This window comes from Ailuropoda melanoleuca, chromosome 11 (genome assembly GCF_002007445.2).
Source record: "Ailuropoda melanoleuca isolate Jingjing chromosome 11, ASM200744v2, whole genome shotgun sequence".
In the NCBI taxonomy this organism is placed as follows: domain Eukaryota; kingdom Metazoa; phylum Chordata; class Mammalia; order Carnivora; family Ursidae; genus Ailuropoda; species Ailuropoda melanoleuca.
Genome location: NC_048228.1, coordinates 63,570,484 through 63,592,442, shown reverse-complemented (window position 1 = coordinate 63,592,442; position 21,959 = coordinate 63,570,484).

Below are 21,959 nucleotides of genomic sequence, written 5' to 3'. Positions count from 1 at the left end.
ACAAAAGATTAAGAAAATACATCATTTCATCCATGGACCATTTGGGATCCCACATGTTGCTTTCTGTGATAGTTGGCCCACAGCAGTCACTTATACTGTAATGCTGAATTTAATATATGGACAGACATATTGTTTATAAAGAAATTCATTGGAAAGGACTATGGACCCAAAAATAATCACATTTAATGAATCTGATATTTTCTATTGAACAATTTAATTGCTATATTTTTCCAACAATAAGAACACATTTCCAACTATGCCTAAAATGATCTTGAGATTCTGATATGAATATTTTCACATTCCCTCTGCCAGGATCTATTATAATCATCCCTTCTTTTCACTGGAATAAAATGTTTTTAGACTGTTCATCAAAAATACCATAACATCACATTAATTATACTTGGCAAAACATAAAACACAAGTCACTTATAAACATTGATTTTTCCAAACATCACTAAGAACTAGTATAATATTGTGCAGGTTTTGCAGATTGTATTTAAGATCTATTTTCAACACTCAACATGTGTCTCTGGATCACTGCGCCCAATATTGCATCACAAATATTTGAGCATAACTGAATAGCTATATTCCAGCTATATCCCACTGACATTTTCTATAATGCAAAAGGGTGACATCTGCTTCCTTTCTTATTCATTTTCATAAGAACATCCCACTTCTGTTTTTTTATATAAACCATCAATACAGATTCTAAAATAGGATACATCCTTCAGATGTAAACCCAAGAGTTCACAGACTGAAAGATCTGCTTCCACACCTGTATCTTTCTGGCAGAAAGATGCTTCATTTGGATAGAAAAAAAAAATAGAGTGGGAGCCAGGAGCAGTCATAGAATGTGTTTGGCAGCTTTTCTACGCCACCGTATTTTTATTTTTAATCTCTAGGGATAATTCACAGAGAAAGAATCTCTTAATGTGTTGCTGAAATATGTATTATATTGACAGCCAAAATGAAAACTCACTCAGTTTTCTTCAGTGTTTGAAAAGATATACCCACTTTAAGATGTTATGTCATGTTAAACTGTGAAGAAGAAAATGTATATGGCAAATTAATATTAAAACATTTTCCACAGGTTCTTCAGCTATAATAACTACCAGATCTCAAAAATACAATCTTTAATGATTACTGAGGTATGCGGAATATGTTTAATTTAAGAGTAAATAAGAATAATTGTATGCATTTGAAGAGGTTTCAAACTCTCACTGATGTTTATAAACATTTTCAACTAATTTTTGTGTCATGCAACTCAGATGTGAAGGAAAGAGATTCATTTAAAAATCTACTATTACACTTCCCTCCTTTCGTCTCTCTTTCCTGCTCCTTCCTTTCCTTTGTTTCAACATTTATCGAGCACTTTCCATGTACCAGAACTGTACTCATCAGAAAAGTTTCAAGATAGAATTAAATTTATGATTACGTGTAGGAAATTGAGACTATTGAGATAGGCATAAATAGCGTGTGCTCAAGCAGAGTTAAGGTGATTATATTCATCCAGTTTAAAAGATTAACGCTTATCGGGCCTTGGCCACTGGAGTCTCCACATAAAAGAGCATTCCAGGTTCATCAATATCATGACTTCCCTTATCTAAGGATAGAGGGATTTGGTGATAATTTCATAACCTTTTCTCACAGAATGTTTACTTTTACCTTTTGTCTTTTATATTATCTGTAGGATTTATGCAATGTGTTTTTTTATTCGTCTTATCACTTAATGCAGGGTATGTTAGCCTAAGTCATGCCTTTCTGTTAAGATTTTGAGAATGGCCATCTCCATCACAAACGTCTCTAGTGATCTCAGCAGTCTCTGGATCACCAGAAACCAAGAACAAACAAGTTGTTAAACTGACTGGTTGGAACCTCTCAGGAATAATATTTTTTTAATAATTTTTATTTTGTTATATTAGGAACAATATTTCTGAACCGGACATATACATCGTATATAATTAATTGCTTCTGCCTCCCCTCTTTCATCAGATAACCCCTCCCTAGCACTCACTACACCTAGCACTCTTCATGAATATGGTTTGAGCTGTTGTGTTGATGGAAAAACATTGATAAAAATGTTTCCAAGGAGAATAAAGTTTTAAAAGAGTTAAGGTTTGAGAGATTCAATACATAACATTCCTCTTAAGTTCTGAACAAAATAAAGAAGCCAAAGGCATTAACCAGAAGAGAAAGAAATGTCAGCTCTATCCCTGACAGTGCTGTGTAGACCATGCCTCAGTGTGAGAACACCATGCGCTGGCCTATCGGTCAGCTTGAACAGCTCATCTGAGGAAGTGTTGGACTTTCCAGGGAAGTTACATCTACCCAGGTCACCAGCTCACACTGATTCAGGATAAACTTCAGAGGACATACATAGAGAGAGATCTCTTTCCCACGATACTGAAATTTTCTCCATGCACCTGAGAAATGCAAACCAACAGCTGGTACTTACGAATGAATTAACTCCCTCCACCTCAAATTGGAGCAGGGAGAGGAGTAGGTTAAAGACCAATGGAAATGCTTGCTTAGACCAGAGAAATTGGAATTACTCACCTAAATCTTCCAGCAGAAACTGTATTTCTGTCAAAAAGCACCCTAATGCTGTTGTATGTAAGTGAGAAATCACTGAATTCTACACCTGAAACTAATATTACACTGTATGTTAAGTAACTGGAATTTAAATGAAAAAGTGAAAAAAAAAAAAGCACCTTAAATGCAATACTATATAGTTTATGTCTACCATGTTGGTGACCTCCATGAAGCCAGTAAATACCTCTCAATTTCTTTGAGCTGGCTGGGTTTCAGTCTTCATTTTATTATCATGGGAGTCCTGTGGGCCATGACTACTGAGGAAATACCAAAACATTAAAAATTTATTATAGTATATAGTGATACACAATATCATACATGTTATACATTTCATAAGAGGAGAGGAGGGAGCAATTTTCTGGAGCTAGTAGATCTTACTTTCTGACTCACCACATAGTAGCAATTGAAATACTGTGAATAAATAAATGTTGAAAACAACAAAGAGAGTTTTCTTTTTATCTTTTTTTAACTGGTGAGGACAGCTTACTAATTAGTGCACTTAAGGGCTAGTGTTTCCCAGTAAAAGCATAGGACTGTCCCCAAAACATAGATCAATGGTAGCCTTATCCTTTGACAGGAAAAAGAGAAGAATACACTGAAAAGCTTTGTTATTACCATAATTACACAGGTGCAAAAGCAGCATTAAAAAGATCAACACTAGCTATAGCAGCATGTATTGCTAATTAAAATAGAAATCCCTTATCCTACAGTGATGAAACAAAAAACAAACAAAGGTAGGAACCTGAGAACCACAGAAACCTCCAAAATATGAAGCCCTAGAAATTAATACTTTAGATTTGTAAAAGACAGCATAATATTTGTAAAAGACAATATAATATACTATTTTGTGAATGATGAGGGACAAGAAAATAACCGGGAGTCTGATGTAAGTGAATCAACCTTCATTGTTAATTTTTACCAATAAAGTGTTGATGGTAACATAAGGACCACATTTGTAGAAAGCATATGAGCTCTGCTTATATTCAAGGTTAACTATTTTAGTACATATCCAAATATATATGCATAGGATCCTTTCTTTCCCCCTCAAGTTTCTATTGAAGCTCTAGGAAAAATCCAGGAAATAGAAAAAAATTGAGAGAGGCAAATCCCATCATGCAGTGCTCCCTATTTGTTATGGACAGAATTGTATCATCCCACAATCTATATGTTAGTCCTAACTCCCAGTATCTTAGAATGCTACTGTATTTGGAGATAGGTCCTTTAAAGAGGTAATTAATTTAAAATGAGACCAGTAGGGTGGGCCTTAATCCAATCTGGCTGGTGTGCCAATAAGAAAGGGCTATTAGGACACAGGAGGAGGAAAGACCTTGATAGGACACAGCAGCCAGAAGGTGGCTGTCTGCAAACCAAGGAGAGAGGCCACAGAAGGAAACAGCCTTGCTGATACCTTGATTTTGGAATTCTAGTCTCCAGAGCTGTGAGAGAGTAAATTTTTGTAGTTGAAGCCACCTAGTAAGTGGTACTTTGTTATGGCAGCCCTAGCAAACTAATAATCTACCCTCCGTTCATTAGGGACTGCACATTGTTTGAAGCTGCCAGAAAAGCTGATTCCCAACTTCGGGAAGCTTGGTTTCAGGATTACTAGTACCCAAAGTTTTACCCATAAGCAAATAAAAATCAAATATGATATAGGCTATGAACAAGAAAGAAAGCTTTCTAAATTATAAATTTTACCGCATTTTAATTCCGTTCTGATTTAAAAATTACAATCTCTAGGTTTAAAGTAGATTACAAGCCTTGATCATGGGTATCCATAGGTAAAATTGTAACTAGTTTTAGTTGTTGACCATGAAACTGATAAACCGATTTTAAAGATCTTTATGAAAATTAAATTCTCTCTTAAAGACTCATAGTACTCATACTTACTAAAGTAATTACTTTTATTTAAATAACAGAAGCATCAAAAAGCTTAATTAATGAACTGGCATTTGAAATTATTCCATGAAGTAGATATTACCCTATTGCCTCTTTAGCTCTATTTTAATATATGCATTTAATAATGTAGTCTGGTATTTGCATTGCCAACCTTAATATATTTTTACTACAGTTTTTATATGTCATGTTTGTCCATGTATAATACCTTACCTAACTCTTCTGATGTGTAAGAAGAGTTTCTTAACTCAAGGCTAACCCTGTAGCATCACGCGGAACACAATAACTTCAAGCCTCATTCCATGCCTGACTTTGGCACATTTTCCATTATAACCCAACCTACTATTATGGGATCTTAGAACTGCATCAAAGACATTTATTAAATATACTTAAATTGTGAAAGTGTTATGCAATTAGACATGAAATAGACATTTCATGTACACAATATTACAATATTTTAAATTGAAATGGAACTGAAAACTCTCTAGTTTTTGAATAATATGGAATGTTAAAAAGAATGAAAAATAAATAAATTTATGTTTTCCCTGTAGAGACAAGATTATTTGGAATTATTTCTTTCTGTTCAAAATTATTTAATATGATCATACTGCCTTGATAATTTTATACATTTTTTTCACCAGTGCTACCTCTTTGTTGTTGTTGTTGTTGTTTTTTTAATACACTGTATTTGTGCTAAGTTCCAATAGGTAAGTTCAAGTGGTCACACTAAAAATCAAATCTCCAACAGGGTTATACCAAAGACACAGTTCAGGATGTTGGAAGACATAACCAAAAAAGCTATAGACCATTTATAAATACACATTTGTTTTTATTCAATGCATTTTGTGACCACCAAATCCGATTGAGCAATTTAGTTAATTGAGCAATTAAGCAGCTATGTTAGCACATAAAAGGGAGAAAGAGGGAAGAGGCATGCATGGCACATACTATCTCATCACAGGTACTGATTGGGCCACTCTCTCTCTGCTCCCTGGGAAACCAGTTCCCTTCCAGCTGGTACTTAATGGCCATAATGTTCACTGATACTCTAGTCTGATCTGCTCAGAATGTTGGCTTTTTCTCTGATATCTTCACTCTGTGTATGTACACATACGGACAGTTTAAATATGTGTAAACATACACACACACACACACGTACACATTAGTTAGGTTCGCCCAGGGAAAGAGAAATAACTCTAGACATTTAACAAATAGGTATTCAATACAGGCAATTCTATGTTTCCAGAGCCATTGGCAGCACTAGAGGGTGGACACTGAGAATCACTGCTGGCCTTGATGAAATCAGTAAACACTAGAATTTCAGTATCAAGAATTTCAGCTACATGAGCATCAAAGCAAAGGCCTAAGATCACAACTATAAACCTCTATAAACCTTGCATCTGAGGATTTCTCTGGGTCCTATCTGCTACTACTCCAGAAGCATGATACTTCTTTTTGACTTTCCAAATCTCACCCTGATGTCTCTCAGTTAGTGTAGCCTAAACCAAAATTCTGCTGACAAGTGAGTCTTGGAAATGTAGGTTTCAGAATTCCAGAAGAGCTTAAAAAGCTAGGGATGGTATGGAGTATAAACAGATGATATTTGTCATATCTGAGATATTGGATGATTTATTAAACCAAATGACTCTGGGGATAATTTTCTATTTCCATTCTTTCTAAAGATGAGAATAATTTGAAGTGCTTGTAACTTTCTTAAAATGTGACGGTGAAGTATTTTCTTCAGCACCTGTATGGATTAGAGCATCTCTAAGTTATATTTCTGTTTGACCAAGAAGAAAAAGCCAAGGAAAGTTGTGGAGGATATGGCTCCTTGTTTCTTGAGCAACATAAGTACCATTATTAGACAGAATCTTAAGTTTACTAGTGAATAATGTTATTTGTATGAACTCCTTTAAGAAATGGAACATATGGAAAACATCGATGACATTTTAAAAAATCTGTTCCAATCAGTGATGTAATTGGTTTAAAAAATCTTTGATTTTGACAAATATTTGATTGTCATTATATTTTTAAAGCTGTTATAGAACTTTACATTTTTCCTATATGAATATATTCCTGTGTATCTGTGATAGAACCAGATTTTTGCATAGTAGCAAAATTGATTAAGTGAATTGGCATTTATGACAGAATATGGGAAATGGGATATAACAGACTTACTGTGATAAATGAGAAACCATGAAATTAATGGGTGACTTTAAAACCACCTAGCTTCTCATATCCATTCTACAAAATCTATCATTAATATGTTCTAGCCTGGAAAATAAAGATAGTGATGAAAACACTTAAATGGATACTTCTCATATCTCAAAATACTCTAATCTTTCCCTATGGTGGATATATTTTTTGGGATCTTAACAAAAATATCTTCATGCAGTCTGAATGGAAAAAATAATCTCTAAAATGAGTTTACTTGTTCTGTGTATAAGAAACTATAAAAAGAAAACCGTGCTAAACTGTTCATTCATTTGGGTTTTCTTAATTTAAAAATATGTACTAAGTAATTATTATTTGTTCAGCACCATTTTATACCCTAAGAATTTAAATGCAAGAAGATGCCACAAGAAGATCTTAATTCTTTTCTAAAACTTTATCAAGTAGAAGCTAAAAAGAGGAGTCAATTAAAAATGAAACAGTATTGCTGTCTTAAAATTTCAAAGATTTGAATTTATTTTAGGAGCATACCGTTCCATTTTGTGGGATCCAGGAATCTCTCAAATTCCTTCCCCAAAAAACTCTGATTTAAAAATATTAATAATAATTGTCTCCTTTTTATAAAACCATCTTAGGAAGCAGGTTGGAAAGAAGGGGGTCAGATTAGCCCCCTTGTCCTGAGGCAGAGGCCTATCTCCACTGTGAAGCTAAGAAGTAGAAGGAAAAGCAAAGTTCCAACGCCAGGTTTGAGTCATGTGCCCTGCTCAGTCACAGGGTGCAGGACACCCCGCATAAACTACCAACAATGGAAATGTCAGTAGAATGGATGACTCCCAAAAGGAAAGGAGGATTCTGTACCAAAAGTAGTGCTGTGCAGGCTAACACAACAGATGTCCGCCATGCAGACATCTAGCAAGTAATTATAAGAGCGATGGGTGTTATTAAATTGAGTTTAAGGGTTTGTTACCAAGGGAATTTAACTTAAAGCTTGTCAAGATCTTCCTGATGAGTAGAACAACTAGGAATTTGCTAGATAAAGGGAAGAGAGATCGGAGTAGGTGAGAGGAGATATTTTAGGCAGAATGAACAGCAAAGAAAGGAAAACATTTGAGACATTGTGGCATATTTAGTAAACCAGAAGCTCAGAATGGCTGCAATCTTGGGAATGAGAGAGACCGGTCAGGAGAATGGGAGGGCAGAGGTACAGAGAGGAAAAAGGAACCAGACATGGTAGGAATTTTAAACTTCATCTAAATGCACTGGGAAATCCCTTAAAAATGGGATCAACGTGATCTGATCCATGTTTTAAAGCTACAGTTTTGCTGTTGTGTATAAAATGGAATGGAGTGGAACAAGACTTGTGGAAGAGGGATTGTTTAGCAGGCTGACACATGATTTCAGACAGCAGGTAATAGCGAATGGGAACAGGATGAAAAAAGGAGACAGAGAGAAATGAGCAAGCTCAAAGGCTATTTAGTGAGCAGAAATGATAGAATCTGGAGAACAAGAGGAAGAAAGAACTAATTCATTCATCTAACACATATTTATCAAACTACTTAATATTACTGGTTTGGGTGATATAACAGTGAATAAAACAAACAAAATCCCTGTAATCGTGGGTTATACTTTTCAATGGAAAAAGAATTTTCAGTATTCAAGCTACTAGTCCTTCAATTCAACCTAACATTAATTGAGAACTTATACTGCAAGACAAAGGACAAATCTAAATCTGTCACAAGCTTTATTGATTCTCATTGAAAATCCTCAGTCATCCAAATAATTCAGAAGAATATAATAAAGTAATGCAGCCTTGAAGGAAAATCTTCCACAAATTTATTTTCGTGTGCACAGTAGACTAAGGGACAAGTCCCGAGAACAGACTCGTGGTCAGACAACCAACCTGACTGCCTCAGAACTCACTCCTCTTCCAGGACAGGAATCTACTATACTTGCCTAGAAAGAACATTGCGATTCTTTTTCCTGCACCATACTCCAAATGGCAATTTTATTGCCATTCTCCTGTACTATTGTCTCTTGGATGTGTGAGAGTTTATAAAATTTATCATTTCTCCACAGATTACTGGACTGTGATGAGCTCCAGCTGGAACTGAATGAAAAGAATGCTAATCATCCTGGAAGGGAAACTGGGCAGGCATGTGTCGTCTTCCTCTGGGGACAAGATGAGTAAGTTTTCTATTGTATATAGGATAGTTGCATTAGTTAAAAGAGAATATTTGTTAAATGGATTTTATGGGAGGTTTATGGGAAAGAAGTTTCTGGGCACCCATAGAAGTGTTAGAACACAGCAGATATATTGTACTTCCCTCCCCCATACAGTATTCCTACTCCTGATAACAGACGCGTTCTCTTCCTTTCAGAAATATTCCTTGCCTATGCTCTGTCTATGTAATGTGTGTAGGATTGATGCCAACTCCAGTTTCCAGACATGAGCAAATGGTCTGGACCTGGGCAGTCAGAGCACTTTCTTCCTGGGCCATATTGATTAGGTCATGAATGGTCATAAAAAGGAAAACATAGATAAAAGGGGGAGAGGGAAGATTGCTGACTACATTGTTTGAACTCACAGAAATAATAATGTTAAATCATCTCTACTACTAGCTTTTTCAATGAGTATAAAGGCTATGTCTGTCTTGATTGTATTATTCACATGCAATAGGAGAGTACCTGGAAGATAACTATTTTTAATTGAACCAAACCAAATTCAACTGAGTATTTTAAATTGTTTCTGGACTGCAAAAATATAATTCTGAGGTAAAAGGAGAAAAGAGAAAATTATATCACATAATGAAATGAATTCAGTAGCCCTGAATTATTGGTCTTCTTTCCATTGGACACTTCACTTTGAATTTTACCTTTTCTTTTTTTTTTTTTTTTAAGATTTTATTTATTTGACAGAGATAGAGACAGCCAGCGAGAGAGGGAACACAAGCAGGGGGAGTGAGAGAGGAAGAAGCAGGCTCATAACAGAGGAGCCTGATGTGGGGCTCGATCCCATAACACCAGGATCACGCCCTGAGCCAAAGGCAGACGCTTAACCACTGTGCCACCCAGGCGCCCCGTGAATTTTACCTTTTCTTATCTTTTTCAAGTTCTCTGCTCAAATTTAGAGACAGGGTACAAGAGGAAAATGTTGTATCTGACAAGTCTATTTTTTCCTTCGTAATATTCAGAAGACTATTTTTTATCATATCAGAATTTTTTTCATACCATATTCCTTAATCCTACTTTTAGTCTACTAACTAGATATGTTGTAATAGCTCCTCTTTATTTATAGGTAAAGGGCTTTGTTGACCACATATTTGAGGAAGGGAATATAGGAAAATTAGCAGTTATGGATAGAAATATAATGAGTTGAGTTTGGATTATTGAGATGATACATTGTGTGTATCTGGATGGAGATATCCAGTATATATTATCTGCATATTTGAAGGAAGTTTTAAGTTAGAAAAACACATTTCAGAGTTGTTATCTTATAGATGTTAAGTAATGCAGACATCAAGGAAGTGAGCCATTTAAAGAGAGTATCTAGACTAAAAAATAAAAACTAGGACCAGAGACAAACTAGTATCTAAGTGGTACAAAGAACAAAACTTAAAGGGGTAGATGTAGCAGAGGACAGGAGAGAAAATATTTCATGAAGTGGGATTAATGTACATTGAATACAGGTCAAGGAAGATTCATTAATTTGTTTATTCAATGAATATTTATTAAACTACTACCATGTGCCAGACACTGTTCTCGGTATTGAAGAAACTGGAATGAATGAAACTGAAAAAGATCTCTCTTCTTCTAGAGCTTAAATTTGCTCACTCTCCTTCCTTCCACATACTGCTACCACAGGAAAGGAAAGCCAAGGGGCCCGTGAATGGATCAAGAAGAATTGTCTCATTTGTCAAAGAATATCCATCCCTAGTTAGCATACTTTAAGACTGCCAGGGAAGAGGCTAACACCACACTGACTGGAGAAAAAAAGAAGACATTACTGAAAAGTCCCATTTGGTTGAAATATGTTTATAGACCCCAAAAGAGACAGGTGTAGCCAGTCCTGGAGAACTGCCTGACACATGGCAAGAAACTTACAGAGGACGTAGTATCACTCTTCTGGGTGCCCACAGCAGGGGATTCTGAAGGTAAACCTATTTTTTGCCACCCCCACCAACCTCAAAAATTATAGATGGAAGTAACGTCATGCTCAGAGACCTTCAAGTGACAGCTGACAAGTGGGTTCACACCCACCTGAAGTTCAAGAGTTAATAGTAGACTACAGATAACCAGGGTTCTAACTCAACCTGTGTCTTATATAAGTGAGAGTCACCGAGATCCAGCATGTCATCACTCTTTTGGCCATCCAATCTCATTCTGTAGCAGGAAGGAAATACCATGCTGGTCAGCAGGATCAGTCAGTTCCCCAGGCTGTCCTCCCGAACCCAGGGCCCTGGGACGACTCAATGGGGGAGTCACAGAGCACCTCAGAACATTTGACCAATCCCACATGTGGAGTAGAAAGTTGGAAAAGTCTCCAAAAGGAGAAACAGGGTTCATGTCCCGTGTGATTCACAATTGGAGGAGTTCAGTACACACCATCCAAACAGTCAACTGCCAGTGCCAACAAGACTTAGTTCGAGGAAGATATTTTCAGCCACCGAGCAGTTTGCACCTGTGGCACTTCACCCATATAAGCATTACTATCCTAGGCTACTGCCAGCTGCCAGAGGGTGACTTAGAAAAAAATGAGAAAAGCCCTTCAAATCACAGGAGACCTTGAGGCACCAGCCTAGACAAAAGCTCTGCTTTCCAGGTCTAAGGATCATATTGCAATGCACTTCCCAAATAATCTACTACCCATCAAATCTTTGTGTTAGGATCAGCTTCTAAGACAGGTATATGGACCTAAAGTTAACAAAACAAACATTCAAATAACCAACAGAAATGATGCCTGTACTGACTGAACCTCACACAGATCCCAGTTCCATCATGGGAACTGGGGAAATAGGCATGTTAATTTTCTAGGCTTCAGTTCCCTCATCAGAAAAATGATAGCAATTCTTTACTTAGAGGACATTTGTGAGAATTTAAAGAGATCAAATATTCTACATTCCTTATATTGCTCCTAGCACAAAATAAACACTCAATAAGAGAATAACATTTATTAATTAATTAATGTATTCCCCACAGTCAGTTAACCTATGATGATGAAGTAAACGTTGGCTAAAATTTACTAGTTTATTTACTTATTAAAATTTTTATTTTTTATTTTTTTAAAGATTTTATTGATTTATTTGACAGAGATAGACAGCCAGCGAGAGAGGGAACACAAGCAGGGGGGTGGGAGAGGAAGAAGCAGGCTCATAGTGGAGGAGCCTGATGTGGGGCTCGATCCCATAACCCCGTGATCATGCCCTGAGCCGAAGGCAGACGCTTAACCGCTGTGCCACCCAGGCGCCCCTACTTATTAAAATTTTTAAATATTAAATGCTTCTATTTTATTTTATTTAACTATTAAAATGTTAGTAAATGTTAGCTATCCTTCAAATTTTTCCTCATTCTGACAAAAAATGAAAAATATTTCCAGTGAAAAAATTTCAGATTTATGTATAGTAATGAATTTCTATATAGGAAACTGAATACCTAAATGGTAGGAGGATTATATTTTGAACAATATATGAAAATAAGATTGTCAATGCCTACTCAAATAAATCAATTTATCAAAACACTGGATGCTTGAATAAATTCCCAGGAGTTTATTGAAATATTGTCCGTTAAAATAGATTATCATGATTATCTAGTGCTTTTTTTGCTTGTTTGTTTGTTTGTTTGTTTTAATCAACTCAAATCATCCTGGTGAATTGATGCCTAATCACCTGACCTGAAAGGGGCAGGTGTTGACTAGGTTTGTATTAGGTAACTGTCTTAGTCAGTTCAGGCTGTAACAACAAATTACTAGAGACTGGGTGGCTTAAGAAACAAATATTTAGGGGCACCTGGGTGGCACAGCGGTTAAGTGTCTGCCTTCGGCTCAGGGCGTAATCCCAGCATTCTGGGATCGAGCCCTACATCAGGCTTCTCCACTATGAGCCTGCTTCTTCCTCTCCCACTCCCCCTGCTTGTGTTCCCTCTATCGCTGGCTGTCTCTATCTCTGTCGAATAAATAAATAAAATCTTTAAAAAAAAAAAAAAGAAACAAATATATATTATTCAAATTTCTGAAGGATGAGAAGTTCAAAATCATGGCACCAGCATATCTGAAGTCTGGTGAGGACCTGGTTCCTGGCTGTAGATGGCTGTCTTTTCATTGGACCCCCACACAGCTGAAAGGTCCCAAAAAGCAGACTTTCTCATGATTTTTCTAAGAGTGCAAATCTCATTCATAAGGGGAGAGGCCTCATCACTTCATTTAATCCTAATTACCTCCTAAAGGCTCTGCTTCCTATTACTATCACACTAGGGAGTAGGGTTTCAACATCTGAATTTTGGGGAGATATAAACTTTCAGTCCCTAACAGTAACCATGTTTGTGGAAATTTAAAATGCATGAGAAGAGTAAAAATATACCTGTTTTGAAAGATTATGTAATGCCACTTAAAAAAACAAAACAAAACAAATGCTAAGACACCTATTAGAATAGTGACAATATTACTTTAAGAGTTTCTCAGAGACTGTTTATAGTAATAAGCGAATGTTGATGGTTTATTGTTTGTTAAATACAGCTTAAATGCAATAAATGTGCTCCGTCTGACTTACCAATAGCTAAGATACAGAATATAAATTTTAAAAAATTAGAGAATAGGGGTGCCTGGGTGGCTCAGTCAGTTAAGCTTCTGCCTTTGGCTCGGGTCACGATCCCAGGGTCCTGGGATCAAGCACCCACGCCTCACCCCGCAGCCCCCAGCTCCCTGCTCAGCGGGGCATCTGCTTCTCCCTCTCCCTCTGTCCTACCCCACTCGTGCTTTCTCTCTCTCTTGCTCTGCTCTTTCTCTCTCAAATAAATAAATAGATAAAATCTTTAAAAAATTAGAGAATGACTTCATATAAATAATAAGGTACAATTATCTTAATAAAATTGAGGGCCAGAGGAAACAGAGAGCCAAAAGTGCTAAAAATAACCATTATATTTAGTCATCAGGAAAAGAGGGAAAAAACTACTTGTATTAATTGGGTAATGCCAAATAGACAAAGAAACTAGTTTATTATAAATTTCACATTAAAAATGGTTTAGATTTTGTGTATACTATTTAAGCATCGTTATCAACTAATTTTACCATAAAAATGAATAAATTTTCTCAGCATATAAAACTTGATTCCTACAACAACATGATCTCCTGGTTCTTCTCTCACCTCCCTGGAAATTTATTCATTTTACAAATATTTACTGCATATTCTCCTCGGTACCTAACCTTGCCCAGACACTGGGGAACCCTCTTAATAGTTTGAAGAAGAAACCAACAATAAATTAATAATCACAAATAATACTATTTCTTTTCAGGCATATTTACTGGGTATTCTTTACTTTTATATCAGTACCTATATTTCCTATGGTTTACAGTCATTCTATCTTCCATGCAGATTTCCTTGGTTATTCCTAATGAAATACCAAATACATATAGACTCTTGATTCTCAAAGCCATATGTTTATAGCTGACCTCATCTTTGAGACAAAGCCCTGAATTTCCAACTACTCTATCTGATACGGCTAAAATAGAATGTCATCTAAGCTGATTCCTGCCTGCTCCACTCCGGAACACTCGAAAGAAAAGCCTTTTCTATGTGTCCTGATGCTAACAAAATCTGATTTTGTTACTTCAGAATTGTTTACTCATCCATTCAATCATTTATCAAAACTTTATTTACCACTTATTTTATGTCAGGCACTAGGTATAGAGAGAAATAAAAAACATACAGTTTTTAAAATAAGGTAGTTATTTCTTAGAACAAGTTGATCCATTACAAAGCACTATGAAAAACAGTATGATGAAAAGTCACGTGTCAGCATAAAGAAGGAGCAGCTCAGACTGAGAGCACGGTGCTCTAAAAAGAATTTAAAAAGGGGGGGGCACTGCAGCTATGACTTCAAGGGCAAATAAGGACTGTTTTAGATATTAAAGCAGGTGATTTTAGACAAAGGATAGGTTGGTGCACTCGTGCTGATTGTGTGAGAGAACACAGTACAGTCAAATGGTTTAATGGTTTAATATGACTCTAGTCAATAGATTAGGCATCAGGAAGAGATAGGTTTGGATAAACAGCTAAGACATAGATAATGCTTGAATATTTTCCCAAAAGCTACAAGGAGCATTTGAATGCTTTAAACAGGAATTTGCATAAAAATCTGTGCATTTTTGAAAGCTATTCTGACAGCATTGTGGAGAAAGAATGTCATGAATACAAGCTTGGATGTGCTGTAGCCTGTTAGAGACAAACTGAGTTCTGTGAGGTTAGTTGTGTCTCCCAATGTCACTTATCTAGATTCCATTCTGGGATTCTCTCACTCCAAATCCTGTGCTCCCATCAACCTTGCTATACTGGCCAAGATGCTCGTCATGCAAGCTTAGTCATGCATGTTAGGCCTTCTTTCTAATCTCATCTTCCACCACTTTATACTTTATAATGTTTATTCCAGTAAGACTGAATGCTTAGTTCACCCAAACACCAGGATACCTCTTGCTTCTGGACCTTGGCTCATCTGTGTCTACAAGTGTTGCAACCATTTTGTAAAATCCGTATGGACTCTTACTGAAAGTTTGATTTGGATGTCAAGACTGATGACAGCTACAAAGGATAATAAAGCTTTCTGGGGAGAGCAGAACAGTCCTCCCAATCTGGTCCAAAAAAAAAGGGCTTAGAGGAGCAAGAAAAGGAGACAGGCTTGGGGTTTCTATGATGGTTAAGGGATGAGATTCCTGCACACTGGTAGAGGCTTGCATGAGTTGAAACTCCCACTGGTACCAAAGGAAAGAATGTGCTTCCTTATCAGCTTGCCCAGATGTGGAGCAGAGGGGAGGAAGGGGTGTGAGGCTTAAAGCTATCAGCAGTCAAACAAAAAAAGATTGAGTCAGACATTTTATTACAGTTTACCCTGATGTTGCTGACATAAACACAAATGATTACCACACAAAGAGGCACGGTTTCTATACAAAGGTTTACCCACTCATTCTGCTTTTATTTTTTCTCCATAGTTCCTACCACTGCTTGACAAACTTTATTTCCTTAATTGCTTATTGTCTGCCTTTCATATTAGAATGTAGATTCCATGGTATTAGATTTTTGCTGTTTTGTTCACTTCTCTATCTCCAGCATGCAGAATAGTGACTGACTTGTAGTAGATGTTCCGTGAAGATTTTTTGAGTAAATTAATCAAAAGTTGAGGGAAAGATACAGTGCAATAGTAGATACTTGGAAAGAAATCTTAAAAGGGACAGTTTTGAACTGAATTTTAAAGAAAAAAAATTGATTTCAACAGCCTTAAAAGATATTTAAAGCAGGCAAATGACAACATAAAAAGGAGTTTGACTTAATTTGTACTTGTACTTTGGCAATTTTTTTCATTCTATTTGGCCTCAAATTTTTCCACATTAACTTGCAATTTAGTATTTAGTCAGGCTTGTCTCACCTGTCTATTGAAGCGAAAACAAGTTCCAGCAAGAATGGCTTTGACAGTGATTGAGTAAATTCTCTGGTGATCTTGTTTTGTCTGTGGCATTAGGTATGGTTCATTTGTGGTATTAATGGAGAAGTTTAAAATAACTGAGATGATATATGAACTCAATGCCCCCAGAAAAGTGTACCCAAGGTATCAGAACAGCATGCCAAATGTGTTTATTAAAGTATGAGCAGAAAGACTAAAACTCAGGAAATAATTTATCTGCATTGTTATTAATGGAGTTATGAAACTTACGCATATAAACAGAGTAGGCATAACGTTAAGAATAGGTAAGGCACTTATTGTAATGATCTCAATTATCTCAACTGTTGAAATAGTTTCCTGTACAGCTTCACTGCTTCTAATTTTTCCACACTCTATTATCACATTATTGCAAGATTAATCTTCTGGAAGCAAATCTGAGATCTGGTTATTCCTCTCATCCATTTATTCAACCACTGTATATTGACTATCTATAATATGCAAGCAATGTGCTAGATATTGGGATATACACAGATATAGCCCTTGTTCTCATGCATTCCCAAATCATCAATGGTTCCCCATTACCTAGAACAGCATTTTAAAGGAATTTATGTTACTCTGAATTGGAGAAGAAAAAATCCAATGGTCAAGCAACGTGAAAATGTTGAGTTCAGTAAACTCTAGAAGTACATTATTCTTCAAAGATAAATGTAATATTTATATATTTAATTTTCTCAAAAATGTGTGTGAATATGTGTGTTATGTGACACAGCTTTGATAGGGATGGGAGAGGCAACATCCTGCAGAAACACTTCTTCATTTTGTATCTCTCACAATTCCTTAAATGTTCTGTAAATGGTTTTGCGCAAAGGACTTTCAATAGGCACTACTGAAGGATAAAATAATTTATTGATCAGTGCAAAGTAGTGAAAAATTAGATCTCAGACTGCTGAAAGATGGCACTGTGGAGATTTTGGTGGACTAATTGCAAAATGCCTTACAGACAATAATAAAAAGTGTTCTATTTCTCATTCTAGGATTCATATTATGACATGCTTACGCTTAACCTCCAGTGCTTAACACCTGCAACATAAACAACAAAAAATCAATGTGACTTTTTGAAAATTCTAACTGTATTCTTTAGGGTACCAGAAAAGAGCCATCTAGCGTATTCACTCATATTCAGGTAGGACTCAACATTAATGGATGAATATCAATATATTGGAAGGTGTTTGCATTTCTTGTCCACAACACATGAAATATCACTTTAAAGAGCAGATTCCATTTTTGAAAGAAAAAAAGAACAAAGAATAGAGAATGATGACACAGTGGAATTATTTAGAACTTCACTTTCAAAGTAAGATCATTAGAGAAAGGCAATTTGTTCTATGCAGAAATTGTTTTGTTAAAAACCTGGAGCAGTGAGGATGGAAATCACATTCTTAAATACATCAACAACATTTTCATTATTCTCCCCAGACACAGAGTGTTTTGTTTAGCTGTTATTAGTATTCCACTTAAAAGCAAATTGCAATAAAAATTTTGTTGAGGTGGATGAAATCTCCTGCAGCTATTTAGTATTGCTAAAAACAAATTGATCAAAAGAAGCACTATTTAATAAAAGACAAATGAGAGAGAATAATACATTAGAACATTATGCCAAATTTAATAAAAGCAAACTTCTGATGAGTTAAAAAATTACATAACATTTAGATATGTCTTTAACAACATTACTTATCAGAAAAACACTCAGATTCTACAGATCATTTTTAGAGAACTAGATAAATTCAAAAAAACAAAATCTCCTGGATCTACCTGAATATATAAAAAATTATTTATTTGAGAAATGTTGGTAGTGGACTTCACTATTTAGTATAATGGTGCGATGTATTATTTCAACCAATGTGGTCATAAAGAAAGAGATTAAGTCAAGGACAAAGCAAGTTCAAATAAAATTAAGACTGATGCTTCTTGGAGAAAGGATTATTTTCTTATACTAATTTCTATGCATAAAACCAAAATCATCAAAAAGAAGAATAATCATCCCTGGTGTACACGTGGGTTTGAAATTAACATAAAAACAATGATCAAAATCATGATGATAATGGTGACAAAACCACATGACAGAATGGCAAAATCCAGTATTTGTTTGAAATGGAAAATTGTCCTGCATGTATCATTATTGACAAAAATCATACCTTCGAACTTCTTTGTAAGCATCATACTGCCATTTATAGTGGGAAGCATCAAGATGAATGCATACACGTTGCAGAGTTAACATGTTTTGGCTCATGCGAGCCTACAAGTCTGGCTTCAATATGTCATCAATATGATCATAGCACAGCGTAATAGCACAGGATGCACATATATGTAGGGAGAGGTCCGCATTTGTACACACATTGGAATTAAAAAGGACTATGTGCAGATGTTCACTAATGCTTCATACTAGTCTGGAACCTAAAAATCTTTTTCTAAGCCTTCCAAGCTTAAAGTCCTCATTGAATCTTGATGATTCATAAACTGTATATATATATATAGAGAGAGAGAGAGAGAGAGAGAGGGAGCTCTTGACAAAGTGACAAACACTGATTTATTGAACACATCTGGCAGAATCACTACTATAACCATTTTTCTTTCTTTCCATCTCTTGCTTTGTTCTTTTGTTCCATTAGTCTTTTTTCTCTTGTTTTCTGAATACACATGTATTTAATATGGACATTTCCCTGGTATCGTCTGTATTTTTTTTCTGAGATTTTTTTCAAAGAACAGATTTTTCTTCCTGTATTTAGCATTTTTCTCATCACTATTATTTAACTTGTTACATCAATATTTTTTAAGAGTTTTGACAAAAATAACCTTAAAATTTTTTTCAAGAAATTTGGAGAACTACTTAGCCTTCTACATTGAAATGAAAATATATGCAATGTTATCATAAGATAGCCTTGAAAATGCTTCAGTCTACCCATGAAGTCCTCATAATAAGCAATTGAGAGCATGAGAAAATACTGATGCTGTGACAAAACTCAGATTTTGTGAGAAAAACAAAGGTGAAGTGAAAGTTAACAGATCAGACATAAAGCATCCTCTTACTGTACATGATTTCATAACTTCATAACAATAACTTGATTTCTAAAGTTCAATCAATAAATATTTGAGCACCCTCCTGTGCCTGTCAGTGCTCGAGGTCCTGGGAATTCAAATCCATTATTTTGTTTGAATAAGTTAATTTAATTCTTATAACTGTGATAGAGACTATAAATAATAAAAAATAATTTTAATACATATTTTCTTTTTTTTTATTATATTATGTTAGTCACCATACAGTACATCCCTACTTTTTTATGTAAAGTTCCACGATTCATTACTTGCGTATAACACCCACTGCACCATGCAATACGTGCCCTCCTTAATACCCATCACCAGCCTATCCCATTCCCCCACCCCCTCACCTCTAAAGCCCTCAGTTTGCTTCCCAGCAACTAAAGATCATATTTTTTGAGAAGCTATTTATATATATTAAGGAAAAGAGTTGAATGGTGAAATAAGTTTGAAAAAATTGGTTTCATTACTACAGAATTTCTCGGAGCTTTTAATATATACACTTACTTTGTTTATTTCCAAGAAAGAAAAGTGGGCAGTATTTTCAAACCTATTTGCTCATAGGACCCTCTTCTCTCAGAGCATCAATTAACATCTTCAAAAACTAGTGCTCTGGTAACACACACACACACACACACACACACACAATCACACACACACAAGGGGAAAAGAGGTAATAGGCCAAGAGAAAGACCCAGAGGTAGAGAAAACAAAGAAATTGTATGCATTTTTTTGCAAGAAATCTATGTGTAGTGAACATAGATCCTTCCTTCCTTCCTTCCTTCCCTCCTTTTTTTCCTTTTTCTTCCTCTTCCTTCCTTCTTTACTTCCTTCCTTCGCTCAAAGATCTTGTGCCTTTTTTTTAAAGTTATACACAGAGAAGTTTTTAATTTCTTTCATTGGCTTATGGTTTTCTCTACACCTTAATGTAAATGTGGAGTGGGAGGAGTGTCTCCTCTCTAACCAAATGTCAAGTTTATAGCCTGTTTAGATTAAAATAGAAAATATCCTCAAGGCAAAAGTAATCTTTCTAGCTTCCCTTTATCTTTCTGAGCTCTCTTGTTTGATAATGATTTGGGATAGGTAATTCTTTGTTAAGTTTATCAGCATTTTGATGTTTCCATAAACGTTTGTGGGTTTTTTTTAATAAACCATATTTCATTTGTTTTTAGCAAAATGAGTGTTTTGAATAAACTTGCTCTGAGATAACTACATCTCAGAATCCATTATGTATATTGAATATAAAAAATACTTCTAATGATAGAGGCAGAAATGTATTTATATCTAATTTCTGAATATTAGTGAAAATATTAAAGCAATCCAAATGTTCAGAAATAGTAGTCCAATGGGGGGAGATCATGTTCAATTTCAAATATAAGGACAAACGGGGATTTATAGCCAAGGAACTGTGTGAGTATGTGTGTGTGTAAGGGGAGGGGCATTGAAAGAGTGGCCCTGTGGATGGGAAAATATTAAGACAAAACACAGAGGGAAGAAGATTCTGGCTAAGCCATCATAACAGGATTCTTGCTGAAGACCCACCAGGATGATCAGATATCAAGAGTGGGGTATTCTCTCTAAACTGATTTAGCAGGATTCTTGCTAAAACTGGACTCCGCAGGCCTGGTAAGGACTGGGGGCCAAGGTTGAGATCTCCTCAAAAAGATGGCTCAGAGAGGCCTGGCAAAAGTCAAGGAAGAAAGTCCTTGTCACTAGTATATTACAGATTTATTAAACTCTTCTCTTGAAAAAATTCTGTTTACCTGGAATACTCATTATTTCGTCCTGAAGTGTTGAGTAGTTACCTTGTTCCAGTTACACACTTATGCAATGAGGAATCCAATGTCTGAGAAAAGACACATGCTGAAGGAAATGTTCATAAACAAATAATGTGAAATATTGACGTTTATGAAGAAAATATATTAGAATAATGGTATAATGAGTGGTAATGGAAAAAAATTTAGGAGGGGTGGTCTGGGAAGGATTTTCTGATGGGATCATGTTTGAGCCCAAATTTGACGACTGAAAAGAAGTAGCCACAAAGAATGGTGAGAGCAGTATCCTGGACAGAGACAACTGGCACAGGGCCCTCAGGCAGGGGCAAATCTGGGAATTTGTCCCAGCTGAGCAGGGAGCCCAACACCACGGGGCTCTATCCCAGTATCCAGAAATCATGACCTGAAGGCAGACACTTAACTATCTCACCCATCCAGGTGCCTCAACAATATACCATTTATTAAAAGCAATAAAAAGTTTAAACAATTGTTCTCTTTAAAATATAAAAATTATAACTTAAAAAAAACTTATGGTGGGTAAAGAACAAAGACACTTTTGTTTGTCACACATAATTTCAGGGAACATTAGAAAACTTGAGAGACAATACTTTCAGTGTGTCTATCATGTTTTAAAGGTAATGGTTGGTTTGCAAGATGACTCTCCATGAAAAACTTCTATAATTCAAAGCCCATTTTCCTAGGGGAAAAACAGATACAAGAGTCCAGAAATATTGCAAATGTTGCAATATCAAATGCTAACAAGTATTGACTAAAAGAGGTCTAATTAAT